The 12,657-nt window shown below is 39.4% G+C and overlaps 1 non-coding gene across 1 annotated transcript; it reads left to right on the plus strand.

The window, feature by feature from the left end:
- The first annotated feature begins 12,380 nt into the window (after positions 1–12,380).
- On the plus strand, positions 12,381–12,452 carry TRNAG-ACC (transfer RNA glycine (anticodon ACC)). The gene has a single exon. It is a non-coding gene; the product is annotated as a tRNA-Gly (tRNA).
- The last annotated feature ends 205 nt before the right edge of the window (positions 12,453–12,657 follow it).

The raw sequence follows: 12,657 nt of genomic DNA on the forward strand, positions 1-12,657 counted from the left end.
CTCAGCTCTAACAAAACACTATATTGGATGATGCTGGGCAGCTAAGATCTTTCCCAGTGAAAAATAGGATTTCTTGCTAGGAGCAGAAAGCCTCATTATTAAGCAGATAATAATGTTTTGAGGCCCATCTCTTTTGATGCTCTTGTTAACACTTCAAATATATAAATTATGTACTTAAAGTTGGGGCTTCTGATTTTATAAGTTAATTATTAGCATCAACTTTAGTAATCTTATTGAATAAAAAACTTTTCTACACCAAACATAGAAAACAGCACATAATGGGTACATGTTAGACATCTGTTGTGTAAGTGGGTTTTCATTTATCAGTTAATTTATCAGTTATCTATTGCCACATAAAAATACCCCAAACATTATGGTTTGAAACAGTAGCTATTTGTTTGCTCAAGATTCTATGGGTCAGCTTTCAGGTGGGCCATCTCACCTCTATTGTCAATTGGACTCAGTTATGTATTTGTCTAGTCAAGGCTATGGTTTTACCAGTGGTCATGTATGGATGTGAGTTGGACTGTGAAGAAAGCTGAGAGCTGAAGAATTGATGTTTTTGAACTGTGGTGATGGAGAAAACTCTTGAGAGTCCCTTGGACTGCAAGGAGATCCAACCAGTCCATCCTAAAGGAGATCAGTCCTGGGTGTTCATTGGAAGGACTGATGTTGAAACTGAAACTCCAATACTTGGGCCACTTCATGCGAAGAGTTGACTCATTGGAAAAGACCCTGATGCTGGGAGGGATTGGGGGCAGGAGGAGAAGGGAACGACAGAGGATGAGATGGCTGGATGGCATCACCGACCCGATGGACATGAGTTTAGGTAAACTCTGGGATCTGGTGATGGACAGGGAGGCCTGGTGTGCTGCGATTCATGAGGTCACAAAGAGTCGGACATGACTGAGTGACTGAACTGAACTGAACTGATGCATTTGTAGTCAGTTCTCAACTGGCATGTATGTTTCAACAGTTGTGACTTTTTTTCCTGGCTGATCTCAGAGGACCTTACTCACATGCCTGGATTTTTCTGGAGAGATAAGGGATGACTGAACCACACATCTGTCATCAACATGCAGAGTGTGGCCACACCACAGTCATTCTGCTGTCTTTTACTTCATAGTGACTGTTTAAAAAGTATTGAAGCAAGGAAAGCTCCAGTGCACAAATAGTTTTAAGGCTCTTGTTAACACAGTGTTTGTCAATATCCCACTGGCTAATGTAAATTACGAGTAATGGAAAGATAGATTCTGCCTCTTGACAAGAGGAGCTGAAAAATCTGATGGCCATGTTATCTTTCACTTTACCAAAGTTCAGCTATGTTCACAACTATTTGCATTTCTCCTATCTATAAATAAGTTACTTTCTTCAAAGGCTCCAAAAATGTCTCCATAAATTTTGCCATCAGGTTCAAAAACTAGTATTTTGTATTCAGTATCTGGTCTAAGATGGATACGGTTTCTAAGATTCAGTGACATGTAAAACAGAAAGTAAATTACTCACCCTTATTCTGCACATGGACAAAACAGTCACATTAGATGCTCCCATTTCAAAAAAGGACTTCCCTAGTAGGTCAGCTGGTAAAGAACCCGCCTTCAATTCGAAAGACCCTGGTTCGATTCCTAGGTGGGGAAGATCCACTGGAGAAGGAATAGGCTACCTATTCCAGTATTCTTGGGCTTCCCTGGTGGCTCAGCTGGTAAAGAATCTGCCTGAAATGTGGGAGACTTGGGTTCAGTCCCTGGGTTGGGAAGATCCCCTGGAGAAGGGAACAGCTACCCACTCCAGTATTCTGTCCTGGAGAATTCCATGGACTGTATAGTCTATGGGGTTGCAAAGAGTCAAACACGACTGAGCGGCTTTCACTTTCATTTCAAAAAGAAGGAATAAAAATTACTGGTCCATAGCAGTTGTGAAATTAGGCCAGACATGTAGTATGTAGTCTAATGTAGTCTTCAAGCAGAAGTAAAAATGCTAGTTTGTAATATTAAGCCCCTGATTCTTTATGTTCATTGACTTTTCCACCAAATAAACTTACTGCCAATTAGCATCTGGCATTAAGTTAAATCAGGCAAACAAAAGAAAAAAAAAAAAGTGGGATGTATAAAATGATTAGACATGAAACTCACAAAAGAATAGTTTCCCATATCCTTTTCCTTAGATATGGTCTTTAAAAATCCTCAGAACAACATCATAAATCCCAGAATTCTGAACTTAGCATTAATACTGACTTCAAATTTTGGGTTTAAAATAATTTATATGCTGCTGCAGCTGCTAAGTCACTTCAGTCATGTCTGACTCTGTGCGACCCCATAGACGGCAGCCCACCAGGCTCCGCCATCCCTGGGATTCTCCAGGCGAGAACACTGGAGTAGGTTGCCATTGCCTTCTCCAATTTATATGCAATTACAAACTAATCCAAAGATAGCCTTGTAGACCTTCTCACTATCATAAGACATAATAGTTACTTACTCTTTGAGTAAAAAGGAACATTCCTCTACCTTTCAGGTGGCTTACATGGTAAAGAATCCACCTGCAATGTGGGAGACCTGGGTTTGATCCCTGGGTTGGGAAGATCCTCTGTTGGAGGACATTGCAACCCACTCTTTCCATTGCTTGTGATTTACATTAGCCAATGGGGTATTGACAAACACTATATTAACGAGAGCCTTAAAAGTGTTTACACTGGGGCTTTTCTTGCTTTGATGCCTTTTAAACAGTTACCATAAAGTGAAAGACAGCAGAATGACTGTGGTCAGAGGAGCCTGGAAGGCTACAGTCCACGGGGTCGCAAAGAATCAAACACCACTGAGTACTAAGCACACAGCACAGTGTTAGCATTATATTGCATTTCATTTAGGATACTGAAATTCACTGCTATAAAGTTGTTAGAAAGGACAGTGGAAATTTCTGAAAGCCAATACATATTTCCAAGTCTATCATTAAAGGTCAGCATACTTATACAGTTTCTATAGAAACCATATTTCAACAATTCAGTATCTAAAATAAAATCACCTTGAAGCAAACTAAAAATATTCATATATTGTATTATAGGATATAAGATCTAAAGCAATGATTCAGTGAAATAAAAATGCAAAATGCCTCATTTTTCCTAAGTTGCTTAGTAGATCATATGAACTATAAACATTTTTTTTAATTTGATAAATATTACAATTACTTCCTTCTAGTCCCTCAATGCAATCTATTTTCTATCTTCAGACATGGGGTGGGAGAGGAGGTATGTAACTATAAGACTGGAGGCACAGTTGTATGGAAAACTCAATCTTCCTTCTGAAAGTTCATATTCAAGAGAAGAAATCTACATATAATAATTTGAATCAAACTATGACAAATATACCAAATTTTATTAAGAACTTCGTCAATTCAAAACACTTGAACTTAACACACACTTACTCATTGTTAGACCCTGTATTGGGTTCTGGGAATGAGGTTGTCATATTAGCATTTTATGGCATTTAATTTCACCCCTACCATAGCAACCACCTCTCAGCTGAATAAAAGTATGGTTTGGGTCAAAATTTCTTTGACTTAAATTTTATGGAAGTCAATTTCTCCATGTCATATTAGCATTTTATGGCATTTAATTTAATTGCCTAATAAAATAAAGGTTACAAACAAAACTCTACACATGAATATTTACCATAGCCTTACTAATAATTACCAAAACTTGGAAGAAGCCAAAATATTATCTAGTAGATGAATGGATAAATGTGGTACATCCAGACAATTGAGTATTATTCAACACTAAAAGTAAATGAGTTATCAAGTCATACATGAAAAGACATGGGAGAGCCTTAAATGCATATTTAAGAAGAAGTCAGTCAGAAAAGGCTACATAGTCTATTACTCCAACTATATGACATTATGAAAAAGACAAAACTGTGAAAACAGTAAAAGGATTAGCCAACAGCTAGAGGAAGGGCTAGAGAGTAATAGCAGAGCACAGAAGGCTTTTTTTAAAGCCGTGAAAATGCTCTGAATGATAACCATAGCGATGGACAACGTGTCGTCATATATTTGTCCAGACACATAGAATGTAGAACACCAGGAGTGAGCCAGAACTTAAACTGTGGACTTTGAACAATCACAGTGTGTTAGTGTAGATCTTTCCATTTTACCAACTGTGCCACTCTGGTGGGTATGTTGATAATGGGGGAGGCTATGGCACGTGTGGGGGCGGGTGTGTGGGGAACCTCTGTGCCTTCCTCTCATGTTTGTTTGAAACTAAAATTGCTCCAATGAAAACAATTTTAAAACAGAGACAGGAGTATGGGAAAGAATGAAAAAAAAAAGAGAGAGAGAGAAGGAAGGAAAGGAGGAAGGCAGGAAATTATGCTTAGTTTCAAATGTTCACTAAAAATAACCTGATATAAAACTTAATTCTATTTTTTTTGATGCTATACACCTTAAACTAATACAACATTGGTAATCAACTATAATATAAAATAAAAACATAAAAGAGGAGAAAGGAATAAATGATTTCAGTATTATTGATAACTAAAATTTAGACAGTTTCCGTTTTTCTTAAAAAAGTTAAACCCTCTGCTAAAATATATGCCTGTTAGAAACAATTGTTAAGACAATGAGAAACAGAAAATTCTATTTCAATTTAGAGAATGGAGCAAGGTGTAGTAGAGGAGAAGACATCTGTATTGGACCTTGGAATATACATAGAAAAATGTGATATTCCAATAAGTAGATTCAACAATTTTTCTTTTCTACCTTTAGTATATCTTTCTATTTTAAACCACTTTAAAACTGAGCCCATCTATAGCAGTTTAACTTCACTACCAGGATAGAGAACTGAGACTATCTGGGTCACCATGACTCAATTATTTCTTCTATGAAATTCTTCTCCAGGAAGATAACTTCTCCAAGAAATAACTTTGTTTCCAGAAAATCCATAAGCACATTATCTGGATAAAGAGCTTTCCCCGTAGCATACCCATCTGGGCAAAGAGCTTGCTTACCAAACAACAGAGTCTCATCTAATATTTCCTCATCAATCCTTCCATGATCTCATGGGCTTTGCCCAGTTGCAACCAGTACCTGTGGTGGTTAATTCTAAGTGTCAGTTTGACTGGGCTAAGGAACACCCAGTGGTAAAGCATTCTTTCTGGGTATGTCCTTGAGAGTGTTTCCAAAAGCTATTAACATTTGAATCTGTAGACTGATCAAATGTAGATGATGGGGTAGATGATGCCTACCCCATCAAAGTGGGTAGGCATCATCCAATCTATTCAGGGCTCAAATAGAACAAAAAAGGGAGGAAAAATGATTTTCTCTCTCTTTTTTATATGTGTGGGCCCAGTAGCTCAGTGGTGTCTGACTGTTTGTGACACCACAGACTGTAGCCTGCCAGGCTCCTCTGTTCACGGGATTTTACAGGCAAGAATACTGGGGTAGATTGCCATTACCTGCTTTAGGGGACCTTCCCAACCCAGGGACTGAACCCGCATCTCTTGAGTCTCCTACACTGGAGGGCTGATCACCGTTTGCCACCCCCACCCCGCTCCACCCAGGAAGCCCTTCTTTAGATGTAACATTCACCTAACAATTTATTAATTCTAGCCTTGCTTAGTTAACAGGTCATTCTGGTAGACTTGTGAGAGAGTGAACTTTTGACAGTCTTAGAGTATCTACTAACATTCAGACACTGTTGCCATCAGGGATCAACATTCTTCACTCAGAGAGTCCATTTCTCTGAGGGCATGAAGCTTTCCACTGAGGGTTGTCATGACCAAGTGGTGCTCTCTTTTCCTGACATAGGTCCACAGACAGAAGAGCCTGAAGGGCTAGAGTCCATAGGGTCACAAAAAGTCAGACACAGCTGCGTGACTCTCGGAGGTTAAAGCATCTGCCTCCAATGCGGGAGACCTGGGTTCGATCCCTGGGTTGGGAAGTTCCCCTGGAGAAGGAAATGGTAACCAACTCCAGTATTCTTGCCTGGAGAATTCCATGGACGGAGAAGCCTGGTAGGCTACAATCCATGGGGTCACAAAGAGTCAGACAAGACTGAGCGACTTCACTTTCACTTTCACTTTCAAAGCCTTGATATTATTGTTAAATACTGTTGGTTAAAATTTGATTATACAACAGGATTGTGCCTCCATCAAGATGAAATAGATTCATTTTCCCCTTTTCCTCCTATTAAGTACAGCTAAAACCCTGAATAGAAGGTAATCTATTGGAGAAAGGAATGGCAAACCACTTCAGTATTCTTCCCTTGAGAACCCCATGAATAGTATGAAAAGGGAAAAAGATATGACACTGAAAGATGAACTCCACAAGGTGAAAGGTGTCCAATATGCTACTGGAGAGGAGTGAAGAAATAACTCCAGAAAGAATGAAGAGATGGACCCAAAGCAAATACAATGCCCAGTTGCAGATGTGACTGGTGATAGAAGCAAGGTCCGATGCTATAAAGAGCAGTATTGCATAGGAACCTGGAATGTTAGGTCCATAAATCAAGGCAAATTGGAAGTGATCAAACAGGAGATGGCAAGAGTGAACATTGACATTTTAGGAATCAGTGAACCAAAATGGACTGTAATGGGTGAGTTTAACTCAGATGACCATTGTATCTACTACTGTGGGCAAGAATCTCTTAGAAGAAATGAAATAGCCCTCATGTCAACAAAAGAGTCTGAAATGCAGTATTTGGATGCAATGTCAAAAATGACAGAATAATCTCTGGCCGTTTCCAAGCCAAACCATTCAATATCACAATAATCCAAGTCTATGCTCCTACCAGTAATGCCAAAGATGCTGAAGGTGAATGGTTCTATGAAGCCCTACAAGACCTTCTAGAACTAACATACCAAAAAGATGTCCTCTTCATTAAAAGGGGACTGGATGCAAAAGTGGGAAGTCAAGAGATACCTGGAGTAACAGGTACATTTGGCCTTGGAGTACACAATGAAGCAGGTCAAAGACTAAGAGAGTTTTGTCAAGAGAACGCACTGGTCATAGGAAACACCTTCTTCCAACAACACAAGAGAAGACTACAAATGGACATCACCAGATGGTCAATACCAAAATAGATTGACTATATTCTTTGCAACCAAAGATGGAGAAATTCTACACAATCAGCAAAAACAAAACTGGGATCTGATTGTGGCTCAGATGATGAATTCCTTATTGCCAAATTCAGACTTAAATAGAAGAAAGTAGGGAAAACCGCTAGACCATTCAAGAATGACCTAAATCAAATCTCTTGTGATTTTATAGTGAAAGTGACAAATAAATTTAAGGGATTAGATCTGATAGACAGAATGCCTGAAGAACTATGAACAGAGGTTCATGACATCGTACAGGAGGCAGTGATCAAGACCATCCCCAAGAAAAAGAAATGCAAAAAGGCAAAATGGTTGTCTGAGGAGGCCTTACAAATAGCTAAGAAAGGAAGAGAAGCTAAAGGCAAAGGAGAAAAAGCAAGATATACCCATTTGAATGCAGAGTTTGAAAGAATAGCAAGGAGAAATAAGAAAGCCTTACTCGGTGATCAATGCAAAGAAAGAGAGGAAACCAATGGAATGAAAAAGACTAGAGATCTCTTCAAGAAAATTAGAGATATCAAGGGAACATTTCATGCAAAGATGGGCACAATAAAGGACAGAAATGGTATGGACCTAAACAGAAGCAAAAGATATTAAGAAGAGGTGGCAAGAATACACAGAAGAACTATACAAAAAAAATTCTTCATGACCCAGATAACCTAGAGCCAGACATCCTGGAATGAAAAAGTTAAGAGGGCCTTAGGAAGTATCACTACGAATAAAACTAGTGGAGGTAATAGAATTCCAGTTGAGCTATTTCAAATCCTAAAAGATGATGCTGTGAAAATGCTGCATTCAAATTTGGAAAACTCAGCAGTGGCCACAGGCCTGGAAAAGGTCAGTTTTCATTCCAACCCCAAAGAAAGGCAATGCCAAAGAATGCTCAAACTACCACACAACTGCATTCATCTCACACACCAGCAAAGTAATGATCAAAATTCTCCAAGCCAGGCTTCAACAGTACATGAACCATGAATTTCCAGATGTTCAAGCTGGATTTAGAAAAGGCAGAGGAACTAGAGACCAAATTGCCAACATCCATTGAATCAATGAACAAGCAAGTGAGTTCCAGGTAAACATCTACTTCTGCTTTATTGGCTATGCCAAAGTCTTTGACTGTGTGGATCACAAGAAACTGGAAAATTTCTTAAAGAGATGGGAATACCAGACCACCTAACCTGCCTCCTGAGAAATCTGTATGTAGGTCAAGAAGCAATAGTTAGAACTGGACATGAGACAGACTGGTTCCAAATCAGGAAAGGAGTACATCAAGGCTGTATATTGTCATCCTGCTTATTTAACTTATATGCAGAGTACATCATGAGAAATGGTGGGCTGGATGAAGCACAAGCTGGAATCAAGACTGCCGGGAGAAATACCAATAACCTCAGATATGCAGATGACACCACACGTATGGCAGAAAGTGAAGAAGAACTAAAGAGCTTCTTGATGAAAGTGAAAGAGGAGAATGAAAAAGTGGCTTAAAACTCGTCATTCAGAAAACTAAGATCATGTCATCTGGTCCCATCACTTCATGGAAAATAGATGGAGAAACAATGGAAACTGGGAGAGACTTTATTTTCTTGGGCTCCAAAATCACTGAAGATGGTGACTGCAGCCATGAAATTAAAAGATGCTTGCTCCTTTGAAGAAAAACTGTGACCAACCTAGACAGCATATTAAAAAGCAGAATCATTACTCTGCCAACAAAGGTCTGTGTAGTCAAAGCTCTGGTTTTTCCAGCATTCATGTATGGATGTGAGAATAGGACTATAAAGAAAGCTGAGCACTGAAGAATTGATGCTTTTGAACTGTGATATTGGAGAAGACTCTTGAGAGTTTCTTGGACTGCAAGGAGATCCAACCAGCCATCCTAAAAGAAATCAGTCCTGGATATTCATAGGAAAGACTAATGCTGAAGCTGAAACTCCAATACTTTGGCCACTTGATGTGAAGAACTGACTCATTTGAAAAGACTCTGATGCTAGGGAAGATTGAAGACAGGAGGAGAAGGTGATGACAGAGGATGAGATGGTTGGATGGCATCACCGACTTGATGGATATGAGTTTGAGCAAGCTCCGTGAGTTGGTGATGTACAGGGAAGCCTGGTGTGCTGCAGTACATGGGGTCACAAAGAGTTGGACATGACTTTGCGACTGAACTGACAGAAAACCCTGAACATTACATATGTTGCAAATGTAGTAACACTCTGAAAGGTGGAGAAAAGAAATAGAATAGCCAGGGACCTCAGTAAGCGATGGCACCCCACTCCAGTACTCTTGCCTGGAAAATCCCATGGACGGAGGAGCCTGGTAGGCTGCAGTCCACGGGGTTGCGAAGAGTCGGACATGACTGTGTGACTTCACTTTCACTTTTTACTTTCATGCATTGGAGAAGGAAATGGAGAAGAACACTCCAGTGTTCTTGCCTGAAGAATCCCAGGGACGGGGGGGCCTGGTGGGTTGCCGTCTACAGGGTCGCACAAAGTCAGCCACGACTGAAGCGACTTAGCTTTAGCTTTAAGTATTCATAAACAACAAAGCAGTGAGTACACAGGGTTTCTTTTTGTCTCCTATAGCCCAGACTATGTGCTGGAAAAGCTTGCCATACATATGTGAGAGATATATATATATATATATATATATATATATATATATATATATATATATATATACCTGTGTATATATAATATTTTCAATTTTATTGTTTAGTCACTAAGTCATGTCTCTGTGACCCCATGGACTATAGCCCACCAGACTCCTCTGTGCATGAGATTTTTCAAGCAAGAATACTGGAGTGGTTGCCATTTCCTCCTCCAGGGGATCTTCCTGACCCAGAGATCAAACCCACATCTCTTGTGTTTTCTTCTGCATTAGCAGGCATGTTAATATTTCAGTATGTCTATAATAAGAAATCATACATGACAAATAGGAATAGAAGTTTTGCTAAGTGTATATATGCATAATTATCTGTTCTGCAAATGGATAGCTGTAAAATACACAGTGGACATCAAACACTGGATCAGATATGTGAGATTCTAAGATAAATAAGAATATATTCTTCAATATGGGCTCACAATTCTCCAGAGGCTCACAATTTAGGAAGGCAGACAAACAAGTAAGCAAATCATTTCATTTATTGAGACTTTCCTAAGTACTGGACACTTGGCTAAAGCTAAATACTATTTAATACTCACAATCTTATGAATTAATTTCTCTTATTTTTATGAAAAGGATAACTAAAGCACTGAAAAGATAAATAATTTTCAAACAATATACAATGAACAAGTAGCAGATCCAGGATTCAAGACTAAGTTTGTATGACTCCAAGTCCAAGCTTTTCACCCCATTTCATCTAGCTTCCCCTATGGTTAGGAGATAATGGGGAAATTCAGTCAGAATCCCTCATGTTTAAAAGAAGGGTTAGAAATAATCACATTTATTTCCCACAACACTTAGCACAGCACCAGGTGCATGCAAGTGCTTGATATGTGTTGAATTGTGTATAATTAAATTTAAAAGGGCTGAATAAATTTAAAACAACAATGTATTTTCTAAACTTACTATATGCCATAGAGTCTCTATAAAGCATGACACACAGAATATTTTATTTATATTCTTATTCTCACCTACTACTTCTGCTATTTTTCTTTGGAATCTGGTTCTCCCTCAGTGGTCCCAATCATCACCCCCTCAAACCTTCCTAAATAATCTAAGACTTAATAGTCCGTATTTCAGTCACTTAAGTATACTATTCGGAGAAGGCAATGGCACCCCACTCCAGTACTCTTGCCTGGAAAATCCCATGGGGTGGAGGAGCCTGGTAGGCTGTAGTCCATGGGGTCGCTAAGAGTCGGACACGACTGAGCGACTTCCCTTTCACTTTTCACTTTCATTCATTGGAGAAGGAAATGACAACCCACTCCAGTGTTCTTGCCTGGAGAATCCCAAGGACAGGGGAGCCTGGTGGGTTTCTGTCTCTGGGGTCGCACAGAGTCGGACACGACTGAAGCAACTTAGCAGCAGCAGCAGCAGCAAGTATACTATTAATTGCTATTTTGTGAATGAAATATATCCAATTGAACCTATTTATGGAGAAGGAAATGGCAATGCACTCCAGTACTCTTGCCTAGAGAATCCTGTGGACAGAGGAGCCTGGTGGGCTGCTGTCCATAGGGTCGCACAGAGTCAGACACGACTGAAGCGACTTAGCATGCATGCATGCATGCATTGGAGAAGGAAATGGCAACCCACTCCAGTATTCTTGCCTGGAGAATCCCAGGGATGAAGGAGCCTGGTGGGCTGCCATCTATGGGGTCGCACAGAGTCAGATACGACTGAAGCGACTTAGCATGCATGCATGAACCTATTTAGGTTTTATATTTGTTTTCAAATAGCCCATGTACCACTATGTCAACACATATTTTTTATTTTCCTTTTTCAGCATTTCTGAAATTAATAATAATGTGTTGGCAATTAATTTAAGTTTTAAAACACCTGCTGGGTATTTTAAGCTTTTTATGGTTTCAGAAAGTAGGGGTTAGCATGTGTGCAATATGGAAAGACTTTTATTTCTTTGCTCTCGCTCTTTTTAAAAAATTTTTACTGCCACATCAAATTTATACTATATATTCCCATGCTATAAAAATGCCTACTTTCCAAACTATTGCATGTGCAGTTTTATAAGGTGCACCAAAGGGTATTTCCCTTTCCTGCACCGTTTTGATAATCACTCTGCCTTAATGCATGAAGGGGCTCTTTTGTACAATGGATGTTGGAATGTGTTGATAACTTTAACAGACAGTTGTTAAATTGAGCATACATTGAGACAGCAATTTGTGCCAGCTATGAATACAAAGCCTTGCGTGCTACCAGAAGAAACTGACATATTTCAGGAAGGGTGATCACTCGTAATTCATCAGATACTAAATGACAAGATTGGTTTAACGCATTCTATATTTCTCATCCTGGTTGACATGCAACTATTTTACTTGTCCGAGAGTGCAAATCAAAATGGCATCTACTGCTGTGCTCACATTTCAGATCATCAAGGACTATAATAATGGAACAAATATTGTTAAATGTGCATTATTGAAACATTCACTTGCATCTTCATCACCATAATTAAATTAGTTGAAAGCATGCAATTGGATCATGGCATGGTACTAAGTGCTTCATGTCTTTTGTGGAACTATACCAATATCTACAAGTTGAGAAGTTATAACAATTTGAATTAACAAATGCCTGCATCAATATTCACCATCCAATCTGACTTGGTAAATACACTATGGAAGTCCTTCCCTGGTGGCTCAGATGGTAAAGAATCTGCCCACCATGCAGGAGGCCCAGGTTCAATCCCTGGGTAGGGAAGATCCCCTGGAGAAGGGAATGGCTGCCCACTCCAGTATTCTTGCCTGGAGAAGTCCTTGAACAGAATTCCATGGTGAGCTATAGTCCATGGGGTCACAAAAAGTTGAACATGGCTGAGCGACTAACAATTTCACTTTTCATGGAACTCCTGAAGCACTGGAATGGAGTCTTGTGGTTTATACTTCCGTTCATAAAAGATAGGCAC

This window comes from Bos mutus, chromosome 6 (genome assembly GCF_027580195.1).
Source record: "Bos mutus isolate GX-2022 chromosome 6, NWIPB_WYAK_1.1, whole genome shotgun sequence".
In the NCBI taxonomy this organism is placed as follows: Eukaryota; Metazoa; Chordata; class Mammalia; order Artiodactyla; family Bovidae; genus Bos; species Bos mutus.